General features: G+C 38.7%; 1 protein-coding gene across 2 annotated transcripts in view; it reads right to left on the minus strand.

The window, feature by feature from the left end:
* The window catches only part of ROBO1 (roundabout guidance receptor 1), a 686,064-nt gene extending 672,193 nt beyond the window's left edge, over positions 1–13,871 (minus strand). Inside the window, exon 1 of one of the 2 annotated variants that reach the window (XM_086883538.1) lies at positions 13,455–13,871. The gene's annotated coding sequence lies outside the window, so the exon portion shown is untranslated. The remainder of the gene's footprint in view (positions 1–13,454) is intronic. The other variant, XM_086883540.1, reaches the window with a different exon arrangement.
* Between the last annotated feature and the right edge of the window lie 12,291 nt (positions 13,872–26,162).

Below are 26,162 nucleotides of genomic sequence, written 5' to 3' on the forward strand. Positions count from 1 at the left end.
ATCTTAAAGTCTATGGCTTTATCAAACATGTTTTAAATAGAATAACTTTGCAAAGAAGAGAGTAGAATGTATCCTACCCTGAGCTGTTAAGTGTCCTCAGACAAACAACAATGAAAGAAACAGATTTCTTACTGAAAAGAGACAAAATGGACAGACAAGGGGAAAAGGCAATATACTACTAAAAATAGTAATATTTAAAGGCTTACTGCAGCAGCATTTGTCCAAGTTAGGCTTTCTAAAAAACCCTTACAAACCACTAACAGGTTTGTAAAGAGATGACAAAGGCTGGAATTTATCCAGAGTGCTTCAGCTGGACTTTTTTCTTTGTCTTTCAATATAAAATAATTCACTGAAGTCTCACTTCAGATGGAAAAGTATCCTATAAGCAAGTACAGTACACTGTAAGGACATATAATGCTTGAGTATCCTCAACTCAGTGTCTCAAATTTATGTTCAAAGATCCACTTTTAAAGCATTGTATAAATGGCTTCACAATTTAATTAAAGGCTTATAAGCTTTATTGAATGAACTCTTCAGCATGATCTCCTCACCAGCTTATGACTACAGAGACATTATTTAGGGAACATTAACCTCAATCTTTCATTTGAATCAAAACTTATAATTTTAAACTTTTAAAGGCAACTTATCTTGCGCATAAAATTACAAACAAAAAGTGGATTTCAAACATGATATAAAATAACTGCCTATCAATCTTCCCTACCAGACCTTCCACACTCATACTATCTTAGCCTGCAGATCCAATTATCCTCCAACATTTGCTGCTCAACCATGCTGAGATTATTCACCAGCCCTCCAGTTAGACTGTAATAAGAGGTCTGTGGGTGCATTTCCACTCAAAGAAATAAGGTATAAATGCTGGAATTGCCGTCACATCTTTTTGAGTTACATGCACAGCCATAAACTGTACAGTAATGAAACAGACTCTTTCCAGCTGCTTTATCCATTTATTTGCATGATATTTGGACTTGCTAATTCAGAAGAAAAAAAAATAAAAATCCAGGTGCAGTGTGCCTTTAAGATGATGCATCTCTTGACCTAAAGGCCTTACAAAGTACTAATATCCCATGGAAGATACTTCCTCCTGTGCCCAGACAGCCAAAGATCCAACAGGGGTGTGTGATTACCCTCTGTAAAGGCAATCTCAGCCCCTTACTATTTTTATTGGTTTTTTTTAAGCTTTACATCTTAAGAGAGCAATCATCCACACTAAACCAGGTTGACCTCAAAGATTATGTTCTGCACAAAATTCAGCAGACTTTTTGCTGCTCAGCAAAAAAAAAAAAAAGATCTAACAGTAGATTAATGATAAAATGGTTTCTGATATGCCAGTCTTCATGGTGTTTTCTCGCTGCAGTAGTTGTACATCGTGGCAAAACAAAAGCCCTCTGCCACAGGACATCAGTATACATTGCCAAAAGTGTCAGAACCACAGTTTTCAGCCCAAAGCTGCAACTACTTGAACTGCAGGAGTCATTTCATTAGCTGACAGCTGCAATAAGCTGTTCTTTCTCTGTGTGGAGAAGCTACTGGTGGGAGGTACAATTCACACAGGCAGCCTCCATAAATCATATACCACTTTAAGAAAAATATACTTAAGGAAACATTGACAATGTAATGTGCAGTACCTTTCCTATTTATTATCCTCGTGTTCTTAGTGCATTAATTCCTTAACAGCCTGTATTTCAAAAGCTCTCAACAGACTTTAAATACACGGACAAAGTTCAGGAAAATTCAATCATTTTGTTCCCATTTGTACTATTTCTGCTGATCTAGAGAATCTAGAGCCTTGGTGTTTCTTGATGACCTGCTTCTAGTCAATATGTTCCTACTGACCCAGGGAAAAGAGAATTAGATTCTTTAGTTACAGGCTGAAACCATGATGCTGGAATTTATTTACTGTGTTGCTGCTATGTAAGGTAACGAGAAATTGTAACTGGAAATGTAATCAGCTGAAAAAGCCACTAAGACACTTCAAAACCATATGGCATTAATTAAATACAGCCTATCATTGAATAATTAACATGCATAGACATTTTCAAGTCTTTAATGCTGTGATAACCTTTAGTCTCCTAAAAGTCTAAGGAAAATTGTAGATGGATATGAGTCATGAAGGGGGTGGGAACAGGCTTCAGTGTCACAAATGAGGTGTTTGCCAGCCACTGCTGAGCCAGGCAAGTAATAGGTCCTCAGATCTACCTCTTCAAATGGTTTCTTTACTATTCACACACTTTTTATTGAAAATTCCTGGCAGGTAATAACTGCAGCTGAACATCCAGCTTTGTTCTGTTTCTTTAAATCCATGTTACATTCCCTACACAAACCCATATCAGGTATGTAATCTCCATTCTCATAGTGAATCCCCTCTATTCTTCACCAGTAGCTTATTGTTAAAGAAACAGAAATGTTACATTTGAATAAAAAATAACACTGATAGAAAGATGGGTTTTGTAATATTTGCTGCTGAATTTACTGTCCCTTACATTTTTTTTTAATCACATTACATTATGCAAGAAATTACAAAGCATGTAGTTTTGTTTTTTGGTTTTGTTTGTTTTTCTTTTTCTTGTTTCATTCTTTTTTGGTTTTTTTGCTTGGTTTGATTTTGTTGGTTTTTTTTAATTTGGAAGCACACTGAAAAGGATTGATATGGGCATTTTACTTCTGAACTGCAGTCATTCTACTTTAGATGATTATTACCAACCAATTAAAAAACTACTGCAGTTGAAGCAGATTCTTGGAGAGGGGTGTCACATCTCTGTGACAGACACATAATTAGGTGTCACATCCACAGGGTATTCCCAAGCACCAAGGAGAAACAACAAAGCAAAGCAAACCAGGCACCTTCCTCCTGCACTCCAGCAATGGCTCTAAGCAGCAGGTGCTCCAGGTGGAGCAGCATTTAAGTTGTCTTAGCTGCCTATGGGAGCAGTTCTTATCCCTTCAGTTTTCTGAGCCACTTCAGGAAGTCAGAGAGAAGAAAAATACACTGTCAAGGTTATGTATTTCCATTCCTTTTCTCCAGAATTTTCATCAGAATTACTGATGAGAAGAATGTCTGTTCCACTAGAGGGAGGAGCAGGCTCAGGAACTGAATTCCCAACAAATATTCCAGAGCCACCTACAATAACAGATTTACTCCTACAGGAAGGATGATCCGTTGTCAGAAAGTGTTGAAAGGGCACAACTGGAATAGCAAGTTTTTTAACAACAAAAATAAAAGAAAAAATAAAAAGGAAGAATCCCACTTGAAGTACACTTGGATTTCTTGCTTTGTCCCTGTTTATCCTGAAAAGAGGGTGTGGTTTTGGTCATAAATAATTTATTTCATAATATACAGAGGTTTCTAGACCATTCTTTTCTTTGACATAGAGATAAAGCTACCTGGAGTAGAGCAGCAATTTGTACCTTCGTTCCTTTCATGCAAAGGGCTTCATGTAGATGTTTATTTCCTTGCATTCTGTCTTATTGCTTCTTGTGGCTTAGATTTGGTAGCAAGGTATTATCTTCACCAAAAAACAGATATATTTAAGAACTTGCACATTATCCATACCTTTTAAGTATGAGGATATTAATACTTCTAATTCTCATGTTTTTCCCCTGAAATATAGTTGGGATAGAACAGATCTAGAGATTTCCAAAGTTCAATTTTTCCCAAAGAAAGTTTGAGAAATGCAAAGCCCCCTGGTCAGAGCTTCTATCTGTTCACCTGCATATAACTCTATGGCAAATGACTCATGAAAAGACTAAAGTCACTCACTACAGAAACTGTTTTTAGTGACTTTGGCTGGGACAAGTCCCCTGACTCTTTAGTGCAGCTCAAGGAGATAAAGGAGCAGCTGCATCTTATGCAGACAAGCAAGGCTACAAGGAGACATGGCTGCAGTCCAACCTATCCATCCTACCTGACAGAAAATAGCTGTACCAGAACAGGAGGACATTCATGGAAGGGCTGGAACCTGCCACACATTTCTCTCCTCCTCCTCCCACTCTGAAACAGTGCTCGGAGTGAAGCACAATTTCTCCTTTGGGGCACTTTGTGATGCCATCCATGCAGTACATGCAACACTAAGCAGGTTTCTGTCTTCTGGGTGGGTTTGACCAGCAGCTGTCATGTTTGACTCTCTGTCTGATGACTGAGAGGCAGTCTTAAAACAAACAAACAAACAAACAAACAAACATACAAACAAACCCACTCTGTTGGGCAATCAATCTAGACATGACTCCAGCCTAGAGAGGTGCTGTGTTCAGAGAGGAGGGTGCACTTAAATGTGTTCTGAAGTCCGCAGGGAATAGGTCTCACAGTGCTTTAGCACACACCCTCAGAAGATCTTGTCTCTTGCAGAGGTTTTACTGCATTCTACATTCCATCAGACCAGAAAGAGACATTATCTACAGAGCTTTGAAAATTCTGTTTATCCTGTACCAAAAGCATTAAACTCCCTGGATATTAAGACAGGAGCCTTGAACTTGATGGGATGCAAAGAGTAGGGTCAACATGCTTCTGGCAGCCCCAGCAGGAAATGTGCTGCATGATTTTATATTGCCCAGTGTTTTCTAAATATTTAGTCTCTCATGCTTCTCATTACTGAGGCTCAGCCAAGAATCAATGAAAATCTGAGGTCAGCTGAAATTTTCCTGGCTTCTCAGAGATGTGTGAACCATTCTTCCAAACAACACGCTATATTATAGTCAGAATAAAACCAGAAAGAGCTTTAGAATCACCCATGATCATCTCAGCAGAAAAGGGCAGAACTGTCTTGTACTGAACTGCAAGAAATGTCTAGTGGTTGTCTTATTATAGGTTATTCCTGACAGCAGGATAAGAAGACGTGTGTAGTCTGAGATTAGAAATGCATTGCAGAGTCATACAGAGGTCAGTGAGGAGAAATTTGCATTATTTTTCTATTCCTGAAGTATATAGATTTCCTTTCTGGCTGTCTCAGATCTGTGATGATAAGCAGATGAGCAGCAAAGCTGTAGGATTCACACTTGGTTCCTGTTGTCAGAAAAACCCCATTCTGAATAATATCTTCCACCAGCGGTTGGGCTCTCTCTGGGTCAATGCAAAGTGATGGCCACTGCCTCTCTTGATCTCTGCTGATTAGCACAGAACTTGTGTCTCATTAGTCAGAGTTGGGTGATGTTGGGCACAGAGGGCACTTGAGCAACAGCAGGTTATGAACTATGCAGCCTTACAAAAAGCATCACAATAAAATGCATGTTTTTTGCTTTGCAGTATTCTGCATTCCTTGGCATAGATCAAGATGGGTTTCACCTGATTTCATCTTTTAAAGTGCTGCCTCTTGCCGGGAGTTGCATAAAGTGAAATTGTTTCATTGGCACGAATCAATGGGAGTAGGTTAAAAAGAATTATTGTACTTGCACTTAAAGTTATTTATCAAGTGAAGCAAATGCATACCCATTAAGAAATGTCCTAAAAAAAGCAAAGAGGGTAACCATCAGCAAAAAAATCAGGGAGCCACTTTGAGCCTATAGGCATTTTTTTTTTTCCTTATGCAAAAATATATGTGGCCTCAGAAAATAAAGCAGAGGTTTACCCTAATGACAGTATAAATCTATTCTAGGAGATTTAGGGTAACCTTCCCTGAAAATCAGGCTTCAATATTTAAATAGACAATTTTCAAAAGACGAATTTTTACAGAAAAAGAGCTGTGACCTACGTTGCCCATGAGCTATTGCATATTTGCACACTGTCTGTGCCATATATGACATTAAAGGAATGATATTGAGAGAGGATAATCATTCAGATCACCTGCTTCAAATTTCTCCTAGCAGAGATTTTGAAAGACCTATTTCTTATTTGAAAAAAAAAAAGTTCACAGGCAGTATTGTTGCTTATATTATGACTATGATGTGAGAAATACAAAAAATAAAATAAAAATCTGCAATTGCAATTTACATGCAAACACAAGCAAAACCACTTTAATTACACAAGCTACTGACAGAAACACAACACCCCTATGCAATCAAGTCTGAGTATGGCAAGACATGAAAATGCTCATCCTGCTCTTAGCCATTTATGCTTATTACATTCTAATATTTGTTACCAGAACTTTTCAGATGAAAAAACCTCACTATCTCAGAACATGTCCAAGAACTAAACTTTGTATAATCTTATACATTACATGTACATTTCAAGATTGAAAACTTTGTACTTCTCAAGTTGAACTGTTATGGACAGAACTCTGTGCATTTGATTAAAGTATGGGTTTGATCTTTTTCGGCTGAGATAATGCTTCAAAGTAGTGAAATACCCCTTATCCTGCACATTGTTGAGGAACTAGAAAATTTAAATTCTTGTTTGGGTAATGTGTTGAACACAAATGATGGAATAATCTTCATTCTACCATGGCTGTAAAATTACAGAATTTTACACAAAATTAACCCTTTTCCCCTTAGAAAAGAGGAAAACTGCTTCTTGGTTTAATCTAGTCATTATCATTATTTAGATATATATTATTTATTTGGTGGTCCTCTCCTTACTGTGGCTGTTTTCTGATAGGAGGTTCAGCAATACACACAGGCTCTGGGGTACTCCAAAATACACTTCAGCAAGCAGAGATAAATTTAACTCACAGTGTCAAATCTCCAGGCAAGATGAAGAATATTTGGACCTCGTAATTCCTTCTGCCATACTTTCCATTCTCTCATTCCTCTCGTATTTCACCCAGAGGAAGTGTTCCTATCTTTGCATTACAGAATGGAGATAGTTCAAACGAGTGCCTTGCTTTCATCCATGTGCAGCACACCCAATCTGAAAGTTATTTCAAACAATTTCTTCAGTGCTTCATTTTTAAGCCATGGCCAGTTAAACTTGATAACCATACCCTGATATGGGAAACAGTGACACTTTTTGAATTTCCCTAGACCTTATGGGTGTAATGTTCTCAAGAACAGCTTCTTTCTTCTTTTGAAAAACATTCGGAAAGATTATTAGCCAAAAATTCTTAGCTGCATCAGGGGTTTATCTGGGGACTGAAGCTGACTTTGTTATATTCAAACATTTCAGTTAGAATTGTCTGCAGTCCTGTCTGCATGCAGACAATTTGTTTAATTTTCCTGTTCGATTTTTTAACACAGAAAGGATTTTTTGTTTCAGTTGTCAGCTATAAAAACTCAAGCATGGGTTCAAAGAGTCAAGCCGTATCCTTAAATTCATTTATCACTAGCAAAATTCTTTGTACAGCTAGGGTGGATTTCAGACATAAACTTGCAGAGTAATTTATCTGAGTCACAGCTACCACTGGTGATAAAGGAGAGTGAAAGTAAAGCAATTGACTTTCACATATTATGTTGGGTGTGGCAGGAGTTGCAGTTGGAAGTTTAGTAAGCTGGACGGTTTTATAAGGACTCAAAATGAGTTAACAACTCTTTTGTCCAGCTGTTCTTAGTAAAATCCTAAAGTATTTGCATTCTTGGAACAAAAGCAAGCTACAGACATTGTTGCAATTAGTTTAGATTTCCATATTTTCCCCGGGCAGCACCATATGCAGTGAATCTCCTCCTGTAATTTGTTCTTACACCTATATTGGTTTGGAGGACCACATTAACTTTCATCTTTAGGGGTTTTTTGGTGCTTTCTATCACTAGTTCATTTTGAGTGTTGAAGTGTTAATGAAAGCTTGAAAAAAGTTCCTTAAGCCTTGAGGTTTTTAGGAATGTACTGCAGGACACTAAAAAGTGTGATTTAAGCAACACAACACATTTACTCACAACAAGTGTCTTACAAAGACAAAATTTCTTCCCTTAATTTCTACAGTTACTTTTAGAAAGAAAAGAGCTAGAAGAACAACAAAAAAATATTAAATAAAACAAACCAAGTGCTTAATTGACAATCATGTCTGAACTCAAACAGGCACATAAAATAGTAGAAGCATCAAGGAGTGATATATTAGATGACATAGTCAGATATGGCTCTTTTTGAATATGTAGTCACCATTACAGCAAACTTAGTGTGAAAAGTCACCTTTGTTGGCAAGTGAATCCTATTTTAACAGATGAGTCAAATTCTTTCTTATGCCACTTTTAGGAGCAGAACAGATTTAATTGTTATGGGGAATAACAAAGATGCACACTTAAGTTTACTTTCCATGCCTCTGCATTTCTTCTCTCACACAGAGTCTCTGAGAGGGAAATCCAGAGTTTATGCAGAATGATTTCCCCTAAACTGAAGAAAGTGATATTGAAAAATCCACATTCCAATTGCTCCTTAATGTGTTTCTTTCCTCAGCCTGAAAATTTCTCCAGAGGTGTGGGGATAATGCAGAACTTTCTCAGGTAGGGAACTTGGATCAACCTCCCAGTGATCCAGAATCAGGATGAAAGGACTTTTGGACTCAATGCCACGCCTTGGTTGAAGGAAGCCTTGTGCTCTGAGCCAAGTGAAGATCCAGGCAGCATGAACTACAATACAAACCATGGCAGCTACCACACCTCAAAAGACTGAGGAGAAAGAGAAGGAATGATGTATTGGAAGGAATTGCTTCATGTGGAAGCAAGGGACCTCAATCCCAGCTCTTGCTAGATCTTGTGACTGTTCTAGGTCTCTGATATCTCCTCAGCCCTAACTAACTATTCAGTGTCATGGTTCTAGGAAGATTAAAGGAAGAAGGACAAGGAACAGATTCCATCTCTATTGTCCCAGGCTGCAAGGAGAAAAAGATGGCACTAGGGGCCCGAAGAGCACATAAGAAAAGTCTGAGGCTCAGAAACTCAAGCACTTGTCTGAAGACAAGACTTTCTGGGCTCTGGCTTCTACTCTCCTTAGATTAATTTTAAACATTAACCACAGAGTATTTGTTTGAAACCAGTTGTATGACAGAGTCACACCAAAACTAGCAGTATTTCCCCTCAGCTGGGGATAAGCAGTAGGTCATCAGTTCACACTGCTCTTCTCTGCCAACTCATTTTCTTCTGCCACATTCATATTGTTGGTAAAAGGATCAAACTAACTTACTCCTCTTACTGAAGAGCAAGAGATGAGCTGAGTGTGGAAAAAGGACAAATACACTCAATGTGTTCACTAGTGACAAAGGAAAAAGCTAGAGGACACCTGGGGAAACAAATTTACTCTACAAGAACATGACTTGGCAGACCTGGAGGACAGATCTGAAAATGTCTAAGAAAAAGATGGATGATACAGGATTTGAAACAAACAAAAATGTGCTTAAGGAAGTCACACAGAGGTGGCCAGGGGAGGTGGGAGGATGGTCCACACTTGGATCTCACTATGGGCAAGGACAGATTAATGAATGGAGAAGTTTGGAGGACAGAGTTAATTGAAGCAAAGGATTGATGTGTTTGGACAGACTATAAATTGGCAATGGTGAGAGAGAACTGATGGGGCTGATGATTAGAAGAAGGATAGGAAGTGAAAGATTTATGGACTGAGCAGTTTAGACAGATAGAGTATTACAGGTGAAACACAGGGTATCTATTAAGCCTCTTGTAGATTGGAAGAAACATTTCATTGCATCTCCCTGCATGCTAGGTGAGAATTACTTGAGTCTTGTGAAATCTAATGTGCTGTTTAACCTACATGCTCAAGTATAGATCCTTGTTTTACAGTTCTTTCAAGGGCTTTAGGGTTATTCATTTTCCCTGTAGTGTCTACAGGTTTTTTTTTCAAGTCTGTAATGTAATTGCTGGGGAGGACACACCATGATTCTCTTCGTATTTCTGTTAAGTGATGGATCATTTTGATGAAGGTAGAAATTTGAAATTTTCTGAACTTGAAGAGACTCTTTTCCTTATAATACAACCAAAGGTGTGCAAATCCACTTAAACTGTGTGAGTTATCATGTTATGAATCAAGGAAAGAAGTGGAAGAAACATTAGGCCAAAAGTACCTCAGGAACCTGGAACCAAGGGATGAACTATTTTCACAGAGCTTGACTAATACAACTTAAAATAAAGTGTTGAGAAAAAGTGTTATCCAGAGACTTTAGTAGCAATATGCAATTATTCCATTATTTTCCTCAACAGAAGAAATGAAAATATGTAAAGTTACTGATCTTGTATATTAACAAAGACATAGTTAAGGAAGTAACAAGGCTGTAGAGAAATACATTCATAAAAGGGCATGCACTGTATATGTTAAAAAATAATAACATATAATAATTTATAATAATTTGCACTTTAAGATGTACAAAAGGGCCTCTGGAAAAGACATAGAGATGGAAAAAGTAAAGTTTAAGCCCACTATCTAAATCTCCGTCTTTTCATTTCATTTTCATTTCACAAGCACACTTCATTTCACAAGGTTAGTAGCCTCGGATGGATTCACACATTATACACAAAATTTCTGTCACCTGCTACCTGACAGTCCAGGTCTGGCCCTAAAACAAAGCAACATGAGATTGCTACGTATTTCTGAGTTCACAAAACACACTCAAAAGGGCAGGTGCAAAATTTGGGCAAACAAAAATCACAGTGTCCTAATAATTGTCGTGTTTTTACCTAGACTCATTTGCTTATCAGCTTATTCCACCATGGAAGCATCACAGCCCATGGAATTGCTCTCAAATGAAAGGTCTAGAAAATAAAAGTCCCTTCCTTTATCCTATCATTCTTTTTTCCTTTCTTTCTCCTTTGTCTGCACACTTTCCTATTGACTCATACAAGTGTGCTAAATTATGCAACAACAAACAAGTCAGGGAATCCCAGACAGAAGAAGACAGATTTGTCAAGTCTCAGTTCTACTTAATACTTTACACATGGGTAAAGCATATTGCCTCTGCTTATCTGGTATGCATTGAAATTTCCTATGGTTTCCTAGAAAAATGATAAAAATCTGAGCCTCCTAGGAATAACATTTTTACCTCTATTGCTTGGATTGGAGTTTGGTTGTGCACATATGCCTTGAAAAGCTACTGGAAGGAAAGACTTTTTCATGTATAAGGTCCATGTGGGTTATGTTGCTTATTGTGGTCCAAACCCAATTGTATCAGGGACAATATGAAAAGTTCCCAAAGCAGGGGAAAAGAAAAAAAGTCCCAAACAAAAGAAATTAAAAAAACAACAGAACTCAAATAATCCTTCCCTCTTTTTAAAAACCTATTGGGATATCTTTGTCAATTTGCAGATGCCTCATTGTAAAACTGGCATTGTCATGAGTCATCCTCCTTTCTCCAGTATTCAGCTGGTCAATGCTCAATATTGAGGATTCAATATTACCAAGGAAAGAATGAGGAAAGGGTTGAGATCTTGTTTCACTGACTAAAAAGTCAGTCAACAATCACCAAGCTCAGTTGTGTCACATTTCCACAATGACATTCTTTGTTTTTATGAGGGTTCTTACAGAAATCAGTGCAGCTTTTAGGCAAGTGTCAGCCATGCTACCAAAAATGCTTGCAGAAATCTGTTATTGTAGAGGTTTGGGACAAAATTTCTATAGAATTTGTAGAAGTTTGGCTGTGCTTGATGGAAGGCTGAAAAGCAATAAATTACTCTGAGAAGCATTAGAGTAATTTTACTAGCTTTCTGCCTTCTTTCCTTGCTCTTAATCACCAAAAGCTGGATCTCTTTCCACACTCCTGTAGCCTCTTCATACCAGTGTAATGCACCTGGAATGTACAGCAGTGCAAGATGTAAGGAGAAGACACACATGCAGACAAATATAAAATTAATTAAGAAAAGCAGCACGTAGTAAAAGCCAGATGTGATGTTTGGAGATTAGCTTTACTACTCCATAATACAGCAGGACATGTTTAACCTGTTTTGTCTACAAGGTGCATACAACAAAGCCTGCTTTTTCCTTAAGTAAAGAGAGTGAACTTCAGCTTAGTAAGAAACCTTCTCAAATGCCACATCTTGCCTATCAGCTGAACCTCAACATGTATCTACACACAATGTTCTACTATTAGAGAACTGTTATTTCTACCCACATGTCTGTGAAACACGGGTCTGACACAAAACATTTTTTCCCTCAAAGGAAAAGAAAAGCCTCTAAAGGTCTTCAGTGTACTAAGTACAACCAGCAACTTAAAAATATTCTTATAACTAAAATGTGAAATTGAAATGGAAAACATCTTAACTCCATTTAAACCCATTTTTGAATCATCAATCATTAATTAACCCTAATACATCCCAGTGAACATGAAGGAAAGAAACAACAACCAATAAAAATGGAATTTTGATCTAGTTATAGGTAAAGTTAATGGCATCCTGAATTTCTCTTGTGTGTTTTGCACTTTCCTCTCCGTATATGCCGTAATTTTTTTTTTTTTTTTTTTTTTTATTTTTTTTTTTGTGATACCCTCACACTCAGGTGCAGCACCATTCCTGCTCCCAAATCTCCACCGAAGGAGAGGTGGCAGAACCGCGCAGGGACCGGGAGGAGCCGGCAGAGAGCCTCCCCCCCGGCTCCGGGATGGGCTCCGGTCGCCTCCAGCGGCGGCGAGGGCGCGGTACCGTCCTGGGCCGGGCCGGGCACCGCGCCGAGCATCCCATCCCCGGCCAGGGCGATGCCCCGCGGGGCGGGGGCGAAGCGGGGCTGCGGCACTGCAGCAGCAGGAGCAGCTGCTGCAGCGGAGCCGGAGACGACCTCCCTCCTCCTCTTCCTCCTCCTCCTCCTCCTCCTCCTCCTCCTTCTCCTTCTCCTCCTCCCCCCGCCCCTCCATTGTGCGGGGAGGCGGCCGCACACCCGCGGGATGCGCATCCCCTCCGAGCGCCGCAGCGCCCCTGCCTAGAGACAGGCGCTGCCCCCGCCCTCGGCTGGCGGGCTCGCTGTCACATCCCCCTCCGGTGCTGAGCTTTCCATTTCTAAGCATACTCACGCACCCACATAAATGTATATACACACGAACATATAGAAATATACACTTCCCCCCCCCTCCCGCGGAATTCCGCTCTCCGCCCCGCGGGGAATCGCCGGGGGCAGAGGAGGGCGCTTCCCCCGCAGCGCTGCTCCTCGGCTCCGGCATCCCCACCAGAAGGGAAAAGGTTTCTGCGAGCGCGGCGGAAACAAAGCCGGCGCTCCTCGGCCGGGCTGCGAGGAGTGAGCCGCCAGAAGTTGCGGTGCGGATCCCCCGCTCCGCTCGGCTCCGCGGGACAGCCGGAGCGGCACCCCGAGGTGCCGGCGAGGGATGCCGGCTGCTCAGCGGCCAAACTTCTTTGTTAATCACACCCGAGCCCCGCGGGCGGCGAGAGGAGCGGGGGATGCAGCCCGCAGAGCCCCCGGCAACTTTTCCCGACGAGGCGCACGCCGCCGGTACCCGCGCAGAAACTTGTTGGACCGCAATCCCTGCGCACTCGCCACTCTGGCATCCCCTCGCCCGCGGTGACCTCTCCCGGCGCCTCCGGGAAACTGCTGGAGCCTCCCTGGCCCGGGGCCGCTGCCCCTTAGCGGGGAGCGGCCAGCCCGTCCCTGCCGAGCCCGGCACCGGCCGCCGCTTGGGGACCTGGGGACTCACCCTGCGGGATCCGGCGGCTCTCAGAAAACTAGAGGTTCCATCATCCCGGCGCTCCTTCCCAACTTTCCGTGCATAGGGCGAGGACGGAGCTCCGTGTATTTATATGGAGAGGGAGAGCGAGGGTGAGAGAGAGAGAGAGAGAGGAAGCGCGCTGAAGTCGACAAGCTGTTCAGCAGACTTTTGAATAAAAGGGGGATGAAACCGGATTCTTCCCAGTATCAGGACCCTGGAAAATCAAATCCTTCTCCGGAAAGGGATTCTTTCGGCCCCGTTCTCCGCGTTACTCTTAGGGCTCGGCGCGGCAGGCATTGCATACAAATAGAGCCCGGCAGCGGCGGCGATTGGCGGCGGCGGCGCCCCGCGGGTCCCGCAGCCCCGGCGGCCACAAAGCCGAGCGGCGGCGGCTCCGGGGCGGGCACGGGCTGGGGGACGGCGGCGGGGGCGAGTCCCGCTCAATTGATTCGTTCCCTCGCCCATTGTGAGACGTGCGGCGCTGCTGGAGCGGGAGAAAGGCGCGCTCTGAAAGGATGTCATGCCATCTCCCCTAACTGCTCTTGCAGGGCTATTGTGCCTATAGTGTGGTATGAGAAATGGGTCTGATTTTTTAAAAACAGGGCTTTATTTGTCTACAACCTTTTTTTTTTTTTTTTTCCCCTTTTTCCTGAGCTGTCACAATTATCTGTCACGTTCCCTAATAATTATGTTGTTACTTCAGTAATCAATTATTCACTGAATTCCACCTACCTATGCTTTTTCTTTCTCAAGTTATGGCTTTCCAAGGGCACATCGTACTCTGTGCAAAGAGAGCAAGCAAACAGTCTTTAAAATTAACCAAGTTATTCCGAATTAAAAGAGAATAAAAATAAAGAAAACCCAGTTATCAGGGTAAGTTTTCTCCATTACAGAATACAAAGACAGACAATGATTTTTAAATTATGATCCACTTTTGGAATCATTGGACTAGAGAAAGTACCCCATTGGAATATCCAGGCAGTGAAGACCAAAAAAACAGATGCTGCATTTATGTATCAACTGCTACATGGAGGGCAAATGTGAGATAATGAAAACATTGGTCAACATAATGAGAAATGAAAGCAACATAAGCACTTATATGCATACAAGGGTACCACACACAGCTAAACTTTTGTTACTGCCTGTAGATAATATGCTCTATATAGCAAACATACATTTAGATAATAACCATTAGTAGGCTTAAAACTACGTATGTAATGAAGTCTTTTAAATAGTGTATGAAGATTATCTGGGAATAAAGCCTGTAATATATTGCAAAGCACGATGCTGTTGGAAGTCTAAACATGCCACTTGTCCTACAAGGAATCAACTAGGAGACAAAAGGTCTCTTACAGTGTGTAAGGTGTTTACATGGCAAGGTCCTTACAGCCTAGCTAATATAGATATTACAAATATTATTGACAAGTCATGTAGAGAGCAAAAGGTTATTTGCTACTATTCCATTATTTCGTCAGGCATAAACATAGAAAGAAACATGATAAAACACAGAGGAAAATCAAGTGTTTAAACTACTCCTGGACTCTCAAGATCACTCTGAATGAAGTACACTGTACACCTTGGAGAAGAGCAACAGAGAGGGCAGGAGAAAATCAGCATTTTGTACATCAGTAAGCTCTGGTGAGAGAAATGCTGACGAGTATGGGATCAAAATCAGGTCTTCAGTGCTACGGTTCAGATCTACCTCACACTTTACCTCTTTAAGTACTTGCATCTTGTAACAAGCCTCTAATTCTCTGTTCTTTGAATTCTGTTGCTGCTTTGGTTTGGATGTTTAATCTTTTAAATAAATGCTATAAACAAGCAGCATTTCTGTTGTCAGAGGAGGTATAGTAGAACAATTAAACAACCTCTGTGTATACACACCTTCAGTTATCACTGTAGCTACACATACATATTTTTTTCTTGTTAAATAGAAGAAATTAAGTTTACTTCATTTAGTTTACTTTGAGAACAGCTGCCTATTGCACTAGTAAATACAAGCTGTAAAGGGGGATGTTGTAGTTGTTTGCAGTTTTGACCAAACACTGTTTCACTGTTTTGCTTTTGTTCCTCTTAGCTTTACTTGGAACAAATTGTGTTTACCTGACAGTTCAGGATATGCCTCTCATAGTTTATTACTTCTGTTACACTTACTATCACCATAAGGAGATTTCTGATCAACATCAGTTTAAAAGACAACAGGCTCTGGGCTCTTGTATTCCACAAAGTAATGTGAAATCACTGGCAAATTTGAAAAAAAAAGAGTGGATTAGTATAAGTGTGGATGAAGGAGGCAATAACCAACACTATCACAATTAAGAAATTGCCCTGTGAAGGAGAGAAATTACTATGCCCATTGTGGAGCCTACAAAGATTAATGGAATATGGCTGTGAAACTGTTTTAATAGATAAATTGGGTGGGTGGTTAAACATCTGAGCGAAGATGATTACTTTGTAGTGAAACAAAACAAAGAGGAATAAATCACAAAGCTACTCTATTACCACAATTAAAATGCAATTGCTTGATCAATTATCACTCCAGCTAATAGCCTGATGGGAGACAAGCAAATAAATAAAACATTATGCTAACCAAAATTCTTTGAAACATAATAATACCTGTACATTTACATGTTGCTTGTTTGCATTCTTTTGTGCCTAATACATGAATAGTGCATTACATGACATAAGCAAAGCTGTATATAATGTGTAATATTTATATTCTACAAACTGTGGCTGTCATAGATCAGCTTTACATTTTTATACCCAGTGATCAGCAAGGCATGCATTCCTGCCCAGGAAGGTAGGTGGTAACATGTATGTTTGTATGAAATAAAACCCAGGGTATAAAGGTTGCACAAAATCTTGTAGAGAGTGAGCACCCTGTGATAACCTGATCCAAAGTCAAAGGCAATGACCAGATCTGTCCCCTTCACCCAAAGTCCTGCTCAAATATAATACTTGACTTCTCCATAGAAACATTCACATAAAATAATTTAAATACATAGGGAACAAACATTTTGTAATGTTTATTTAACGTGGGGAAAAAATATATGTACATCTATTGATTAATAACAACACAGATGGTGTCAGAAGTTGAGTAATACATGAGAAGATGCTTCTCAGGTATAAAACTGTAAGTAAAAGTCAAGTAATTCCTAGATTCAGTTGTAGATAGTTATGTCTGGTGTTTCTTTATAACATTTTAATGCTTTCTTGTATGCAAAAAGATTACACATATTTGGCAAACTAGTTTTGTCTTTCCCAGGGCAAGAATAATCAAAAAACATATAAGGTTCATTAAGTGATCAGTGTATATGCTGAAAATACATTTGCTTCAGTGTACTATTGCTAAAGTACTATACAGAATACAAGAGCAGGATTAGTGCTCTCCCTAAAGCCATAAGAGCCTTCACCAGACCCCTTATGCTCTTCTTTTGTCCCTGGCATAAATGGCACCCACATCAAATCCTTTCACTCCTGTTCTTGCAGTTAATTTTTATTCTTTTTTGTGTTCAGCAGTTTATTTGGAGAAAGTGTGAGAGAATACTCCCATCTCATCCTTTCTGACTAAAACAGCTTGAGAAATGAGGACTCCTGCCTATCAACTTTCTTATTCATAGAGGCAAGAGGAACCTCCTGACTATCAGAAAGAATCTACTGCTGAAGTCAGAAATTCAACATAGGGAAATTTTGCAAGAAAAACAGTAGAATGGTCTCTGAAGAACAACTTTTGAGGGTGAAACTGGAGTTTGAAGTTTTCCTAGAATTCTGGGCTGGACCTTCTTCAAGTACCCTGTATTACCCAACATCAAGTACATCTGGTGATGAAAATGTAGGAAGGAAGGAGAGTGGAAAAAAGAAAATTTAGAATGATTAAAATGAGATTTCAAAAAGCAATTGGATAGCATCAGAGAATCAGAGAATCAGAGAATGGTTTGGGTTGGAAGGGGTGATAAAAATTTTCTCTTTCCAACCCTCCCCCGTCCGACCTGGCCTTGATCACTTTCAGAGATGGGGCATCTCCAGCTTCTCTGGAAAACTTATGCCAGTGTCTCACCACCCTCACAGGGAAGAATTTCTCCCCAATAGCAAATCAAAGCCTATTCTCAGCTTAAAACTATTCCCCTTCGTCATATCACTGCATGCGCAAACCTACATACGTACAAAACTTGTACTGTATTGAACTGCTCTATAACTAAGAGTAGACAATAATAAGAAATAACAAGCTTTCTTACAACAGAGGAAAAACAGCAGCAGGACTAAGGACTGATTCCATGAACTCAAGCTGGCAGCTGTCTTTGTTGCAGTGCATGATATAATTGAAGAGGAACACTCATTTAGCCCCTCATACCCTTACAGAGTCCCATATGTAGCCCCCCAATACAATCCTTTTATTCCAAAGTCGCTTTCAGTCTCATTGACATCTGTTATCAGCAGCAAGCAATGGTTGCAGATCACAACTCCATGTGCCTCCCACATTTTGGGAGAGTGAGGGCTTTCTGTTACCATTTTATTTTTATTTTTTTTAATGTGATGGAGAAATTGACAGCTTGGATGTTTTCTGCTGTACTTCTGTATTATTATCCATTGACATGTGCTATGAAATTGGATAGCTGACCATTGGAAAGTCATTCTATATCCTTCATACTTAGAGTTATTTTCAAAACTGAAAACCAAAAATCAAATAAACATAAAAAAGTAAGACAAAGCCATAAACTCAAGTTGTGCATAAAGACTGAAGGTTAAAATGAGCTTGAAGTAAATGTGAAAAGTAGGAAAGCTACGTATACACGCTTAGTGAGGGCTGCAGGGAAAAGATAGTGTCAGGAAAAAGCTAAATGACTTAGTGCATTCCAAAAACTATAAGAGAGGGGAAAAAAAAAAACTTCAAAAGTGTTTATCAGAGGAAAGTGAAGTGTCAGGGAGAAATTGGTGCTATTGCCAAATGAAGAAGAAAATATAGAGACTGAAGAAAATTGATTCAGACACTGGTGCCTTAATTTTCTATGTTTTTTTTCCTTCTGATAAAGAAATCCAGAGAGTCACTCTGAAAAGAGTTTTGATGGAACTTCTACAAAAAATTTAAAAATCATGCCGAAAAGATAGATCTGTGGAAGATATTAATTCTAGATTATACTGCATTCAATTTTAAGAGAGTAAACACAGAAAGATACAATCACTAGACTCACTGATGGCAACCTGGCAGCTTGTTTTATCACATCCATAGACCATGACAGCTTCAGCAACATGAAAACTTGCGTTTTGGTTTGAAGCATGAACTTGGAAAAGTGCTTCCTCAGTTGTAGAGTCTTCCTTCCAACACCAGAGGAAACCTTGAAAATTTTTCTCTGATAAACAGAAATAAATAAATCTACTGATTTAAAGTATACCAAAGTAGCTGAAATAGAAAACTCAAACAGTGTAATTATTTTTTATGTGATGTAGATAATACTGGTCTCAATATAAACTGGAACAACAGTATAGAAGGAAGGCTCAATACACTCAATAACACTTAAAAACTTAATGAATTGCTTTGTTTTTTTGGTGTGTGTGTGTGTATGTGTCAAGGGGCTGGAATACAAAGTAATTATGTCAGCAAGTTTACTGCTGTGTATAAAATAATGTCCTATCTTGTTTCAGATCCTTGTTGCTCAGAAGTAGAGAAAGAATGGGAAGATTTTCATTAAAATTATCATAAATTTAGAAGGCAGTTCTTTCAATTCACCATTGTATGTGTTTAACTGTTGGACAATAATGTTTGTTAAGGAAATATTTTGGGGAGGGAATGGAGTGTTTAACTAACAAAAAGGTAGAAAATTTTTAGGGAAACACTAATATCCTATCAAACACACAAACACACAGAAAAGCCAAAAAAGTTAACTGAATCCTTAAATTCAGAAGCACTAATTTTGTATCTCCCCAGTACAGCTGTAATGCTTCTGCATCATTTTATTCGTAGTTTCTCAGTCATGCTCCATCGTGGCTTGTACATTCTTCATGTACAGAAAAAAAAAGTTTGGAATGGAAAGTAAAGTTCCAAGGTCTTTACTCTGAGAGAGGAAAAAGATTTTAGTGGATTTTTTTTTAAAAAAAACTTTAAGATGTAGGAGGAAATTATTCTAGTTGATAGGAAGACAGGTGTGGATGAGAGGTTGTCATTGCTACCTTTAATTGACACTGTCTTTTTTCAAAACCTGGAATTTACTTTTAGCTGCACCATATGACATATAGGAAGAATAAATCCAGAGCTAGAAGATAGTAAAGGATCTTCCTGTTCTTAACCAACCTCCTGAGATGAATCACTGATGGGAAAATGCTGATTAGGTCAGTGATGATGTGTGCAGGTGCTTCCTTTTCTTTTGGGAAACCTTAAGAGAGAGACCCATGGGAGTGAAGGGGTAGAGTTGGAGTGTGCTTTTGGGGAGAATGTTGTAGCTGAGAGCATGTGCAGGCAAGAATGTGGATGTTATTTGCTGTTTATGAGCCTTTTAAAATTTATGTTATTTTGGTATATAAGAGTTTTCTGAACCTGTAAACTTTGAGGAGAGAATAATTCATTACTTGGTGCAAAAAGGAAATAACTCATTCAAGTTGAGCTAAAGTTAACTTAGCTTAACTAGTTCAATCTAATTTATGTTAAGAGTTTGATGAAACTGGCAAATGGATTTCATTTTCTAAGGTATTTCTGAGGCATGGAAAGACTATGTAAGCAGTGGGAGGCAAGGATAAAAACTGGAAATGGAAAGGACAAGGAAAGGAACCAAGATGGTCAGCTGGACTTCAAATGTTTTAAAGGATGAAAATGAGCAATACAATATCTGGGAGGGTTCACAGGGCTTGTTACATGATGAAATAGGAACTGAAAAAACCTAAGCACCTGACAAGGGTTTCTCAGTTTGACATATTTGTGGTTATTCTGCAAAAATCTTTTAATAAGTGTTTGATAGGGAGCAATTCTATGTTGGTACAGAGTTTTTGTAAAGTGATTACTTAAAAGTTATGCTTTGTGTGACTCTAAGAAGTTTTCCCGTTGTTTTTGGTATTTTTTTTTTAAATGCTGACTTTTAGATTTTTGAATTTAATTTTTAAATTTTTGTTTCTATTGTAAGTGATGTTTTGGAGGAGGCCTTACAATTTATTTTGTAATGCTCCCTTGATTTTCATCACTGACCTGTCCCTTGGAGAAAGTAATGTTTTTTTAGGAAACATTAACTCCAGTTTGCAATAAGACAATGAGGAACTATAAAACCCAAGGATTTTATTATTTCTTTTGTAAAAAATTGTGATTTGGAGGTTTTTTTTTGAAGTGCTGTGCCACAGGAGAACAAAACTTTTCTCTCAAAAAGACTCATGGAAGCTCTTTTAAAGCAAATTGGTATGGTTTGGTCATCAGCTAAACCATTCCTAAGCCATAACTTTAAATTTCATCCCAAAAATTTTTATATTGCACTGTTGAAAGACATTTTTACTTTTATTTTTTATTTTTAATTTTGTGGATTTCAGTTTTTTCCCCTCTCCCTGAAATGCTGTGCTGTGGTGACAAAGTCACATTCTGTTTCTTCAAAACCTGGAATTGTGTTTTTGACTATGTTTTCTACAAATCAGCTTTTTATTAAAGCAGTCTCAAAAATACAGATTGGTTTGGTTTTTTCCTTGGTTGAGGTTACCAGAAGAGCACCAGAAATCAGTAAAGAGTCTCTATACCTATGTCAGCTGATTGGATTAGATTGATATTCTCCTTTCCACATCTGTTTCTCCACTCTTTTGACGCTGATGCTCTCAAAGGTGTAGGAGTGTTTGGGCTGTGCTTGGTGCACAAGGGCTGCTGAAGAATTAGATTTTGTTATTGGCTGCTATATTAGGCAACAATTAATTAAATAACAATTAATGTTTCTGGAGACAAAACCCAGACTTCATTTGGTCTGTATGGAGAAGTCCATATTTGCATGGAGACTGTGTGTTACCAAAGTTTTGTCTAATTTGAGGGATAAGAATAAAAGAAGCAAGATTTTTTTTTGTGTTTTCACTAAATTTTTGAGGGTAGTAACATGGGGCCAAGGTGTTTATTTCAGTGATATACCAAGCATAAACAAACCCTTAAATTCTGCATGCAATTATTTTTTTCAAGATGATTTTAAAAAAACGTATGTGTAAGTCTACATTACAGTGTTTGTTCTCCTACTGCTGTTTTCTCCTCTTTCTCCAATTAAATACTACTTGTTAAGCCTCCCTGTTTTACAGATGCGTGAAGAGATTAGTTCATTGAGTCCAGAGGATAAATTTTACCAGCTTGCCTAAATTTGAAGCTATTGTTAACAGTTAATTTTTGGTAGAAGAATGATGATTGAATTTTTCTACATAATTAGGATTGTCTGGCTGATTTTGAGGCTGGGTAGAACATGAATGATAAGTGATATTTTAAAGAAAAATGCCTTTTCCCATAAGATACCAATATATAGTCACTTATTCTGAGGTCTTCTTTTTTCCTTCCTCTCACAGTAGTCTCTAGAAAATGAATATAAATTTCCCTTTGCTCTCTTTTGCTCAGTTTGAACCTCATGTTTTTGCTTCTAGTGGGAATGGGAGACAAATGGCATGGAAATGAGACACAACTCAATCTGAGTGAAAAATCAATAATCAATTTTCTGTTGTCTTTCATTTACTGCCATTTTTAGTCTTTTTAAAATTTGCAAACAACCATGAAGACTAGCAGAGAGATCCAAAGGCAAAGAGATATATTGTCTAGAAGGCTTCTGGAAAACTGTTTCATGTAGCCTTGTCTGAAGCTGAGAACCAAGCAGATTTTGTGTGGCAGGATCTCCCATTCTCTGTTTTTTTAACATGAATGTTACCCATGCTGACCTCCCAGCAGTAAGGATGTGTCCATCTGTGCAGGATTCAGACAAATACACAGCTCTTCCTTCAGTGAAGCTTTGCAAGAGAATTCTCTAAGCCCTGACACCACAAAAAAAAAACAACCTGATATGTGCTTTTCCTACTGGCAATTTGTACTGATGATGAGAGACTTGACAGCTTGGGAAGATAAAGGGAATTCTTGGGGAATCAAGAACTGAAGCTCCAGCTTGCAGATGAGGTGATTTTCAATGTGGTTTTAAAAGTGACTAAAAGCAGCCCTTGATTTTTGGGGAAGGAATGGAGGCATCCCAAGCGGTGGGTGACAGCTGGGGGATTAAAAAAAGGGGGAAGAAAAGGGAGGGAAAAATTTGGAGTCCAAAATCAGTCTGGAGAGAGAGAGAGAGCTGTGTGGTGAGCAGGGAGGCTGTTGGACTGCCTGCTCGCAGAGGTCACACTACAGCACAGAGAGAGCACAGGCTGAGGAGATGAATGATGACTCTTGAGAGGAAAACGTGATCTCTCTGGGTTTCTGCAGGAAAGCTGAACAGTGAGGAGCACTGACAAGCTGAATCCCAGGGTCTCAGGAGGTAGAGAATGATGATGTCCAGACCAAGGAAGGAAATGGAGCATGATGAGAAGCCCGTGGTAATACTTGAGATACAAATAAGTTTCCTTTTTCAAACCACAGATACAACAAATGATGAAAACACTAATCTTAATGGTGGCTTCTGCAGTGAGTATTTTGTACATGAGGGGAAAAATAACAATTTTCTGTTTTGAGACAGATCTCCAAGTTATAAATGGGATAATCACAGCACTGCAGTGCCTTATAAGTAGGTTATATTCAGAAACTGTGTTGTGTGTAGGAGGGCCGTGACAGAAGACTTCAATTAGTAGAGCCTCCTCAGAGAAAAATGTTAATAGAAATATTTTTTAAAATAAAGTTAATATTTATTTTGCAAGTAATGTAAATATAGCTCCTACACACTTTCCAAATTTAAAGCTTCTGCCTGTATAAATGTGTCAAAATAAGATTTTTACTATCTGCTCAGTGAGTAGTCAGGAAAAAGTCATCTCACTTCGCTCCTTCACCTGCACAAATCCAGTGAAGTTAGGGCAATTAAAATAAGACACATATGTATAATTAATACTGCCCTTGATATTATAGCATTTATGCCTGAAGTTAAACCTGTAAGAAGGAATTTTGGCAGCTAAACTAAAATTATTTAAATCAAAAAGAAAAATTGACATGTAATGATTGGCATATCCACTATTGCAAAAGAGGAATAGTGAAATTCTTGCATTTTAATTAGCAAAACTTCTTTTTCAAAACTTTTCCCATTTGAGTTCTGGTGCTTTCAGCACTGAGGTAAATGTGTTTTAATAAAGACCATATCTGCCTATTTTAAAAGCTTCAGATAGATTAGGTAGAGTCAATGTTGCTGGAAGTGATGAAATGATTGATGAATAAAGCAGCTGGGAAATCCTTGAACTAACTGTTACAGAAAAGTCTACAATAGAACCTGAAATCTTTATTTGAATAGAAATTTTGGCAGAAGAGGGAAAACCTTTATGGAAAATCAGATCTTCACCTTTTTACAATGAATTTTACAAGAACAGCTGTCCTATTTTGAGGTATAATTGGAGATTAATCAATGCTGATACTCCCATTGCTTGGTGAAACAGCACTAACACTTATTTTGCTGTTTTTATGTCAGTTCTCAGGTTCTTGGAATGTACATTTGCTTTGTGCTAATTGAAATTAAAGCTTCATTTTATTCTATTAAATGAAATTTTAATGGATCTAGGAGGAGTTAAAAAATGGCTTCAGTTTTGAGTAGGGAGGTTAACATCTTGCCCACGTGCCAGCAGTAGCATCTGGAATGAGAAAGCAGCATCTTAACCCCCCTTGAGCAGGGAGGTTGGCCCAGACAACCCTTTGGGGTCCCTTCCAACCTGATCCATTCTGTGATTTGTTTTCCATTCTGAAAACGCTGCAGCAGAGCCGCTGTCAAGTCAGCTGAATCACAGCTGGGTTTTAGCATCCTCTATACCCACTGTTTCACAGGAGCTCCTTGGAGGCCTCCATGGGCATTTTAGATGTAGATTTTATGTATTATTATTTATGTAGCTTTGTGCAATAGCTGGATGTGAATAGAAGTATCCCTTGGAGAACCAGACATTTTGAAAAGCTAGATTTACACATAAGATACAGAAGCATGTTTGATAAAAGGGCTTCCCATCTAATCTTGCCTAGAACAGATTAATCTTTGTCACTCTCAGGCTTCAGTTGTTGAGTTTACAGACACCAGAAATCAACTTGCAAAGACTGAAACTTATTAAGGCTTTAATTTGCACTTTAGTATACTTTAAATATACACAGTGAAGACTTTCTTTGGCTACTTTATTTTTTTTTTTTATGATAAAATTTTACATCAGGTGATTTAATTTAAACTGAGTTTCTTATACCTAAACCTTAAACTTCCTCACTTCAGCAATATTTAAACATTTTTCAATAAACAACTATAAAGAAACCCAACAATGTATCTATGAGTTTTCTGGGGTCTGCATGCTTCTAGACTCAAGCCTGCAGTGTTAAATGTTTTGCTGAAATCCATTAAAATGCTCAATCACACAGTTTATTTCTGAGCACTAAGTAGTTTCAATTACTATACATTAATGGAGTACTGCATTCCTTAATAACTTGGATGGCTCAGGAGTGCATGGCACATACCAGCCTCTAATCACCTAAGAATCTCTGGAACATGAAAGAAGAACTGAAACAAAGCAACATAATGAGCTAGGCTTTGTTTTACTCAGTTCATTGTTATGACCAAACTTCTATTGGGTTTTCATGTAGATTGCCTCAGTCTGCATTAGCATTACAAATTTTTATTCTTGTTGGTGTTAAATAGATATATAATACTCACATGGCTGTAACAATGAGCTTACTGGCTCACTTATTTTATTTGATAATTCAGTATTGTAGTGGAACAAAAAGCAAATATTTTGCTATAATGGTTATGCTAATTGACTTTTAATGTTGTTTTATTTTCCAGCTACTCATCAGCAGTCTCCCAAGTTTAATAAAGCTCAAACATTTAATTTTATTGCTTTGGAGTATTGATTATCTGTTTAACACTAAGAACAATGTGATCTGTTGTCTTTGCCTTGCTGATTGTCTGAATTATCTTGAAGAAATAAGAGATGTGCATGAGGAGAATCTCATACAGTAAAAGTCACTTGCATGTATCACTCATGGCTATTGTACCAAAACCACAAGCCCTTAATCTCAGACTCACAAGGGAAAGAAATTTTATTGTTTCACAACTGAACTCAATATTCCCTCAGGCATTACACCACCGTTTACGTTTCTTTCTAGATTTTTATTGCCAACATAAGCTTATTTAAAAGAATGAATAGCATACTGCCTAGTTTGAGACAAATATTTAAATTATGCTTAAAAATCCTACTAGATTTATTAGAAGGTATTTTTTTTTCAGTCTTAGAGGTTAAATTGTGGAGGAAAACAACATCTGTTTCAAAGAAATAACAGAAAGAAAGAAAAATAAGGACAATGGAAGTCTGCATCCATCCATTAGCATGAAATATTTTTCACTTATCATAATGTGCCTATGAAAACTTGGAGAGAGGGGAGACTGAAACAAGCTATTCAGCAGAAATAAAGAGTAACTCTTGAGATATCATAATCAAAGGAAACCATGTTTTGCAACACTTTGGAGTGAAGCATTTCATGACAACTACCCAAATTTGCGTGGGTATGTTTTCACTATGTGTTAATCACACTCTTGGAAAGAGCTAGTCACTTCTGTCAAATGT

The sequence above is a fragment of the Cyanistes caeruleus genome, chromosome 3 (genome assembly GCF_971803275.1).
Source record: "Cyanistes caeruleus chromosome 3, bCyaCae1.hap1.1, whole genome shotgun sequence".
NCBI lineage: Eukaryota > Metazoa > Chordata > Aves > Passeriformes > Paridae > Cyanistes > Cyanistes caeruleus.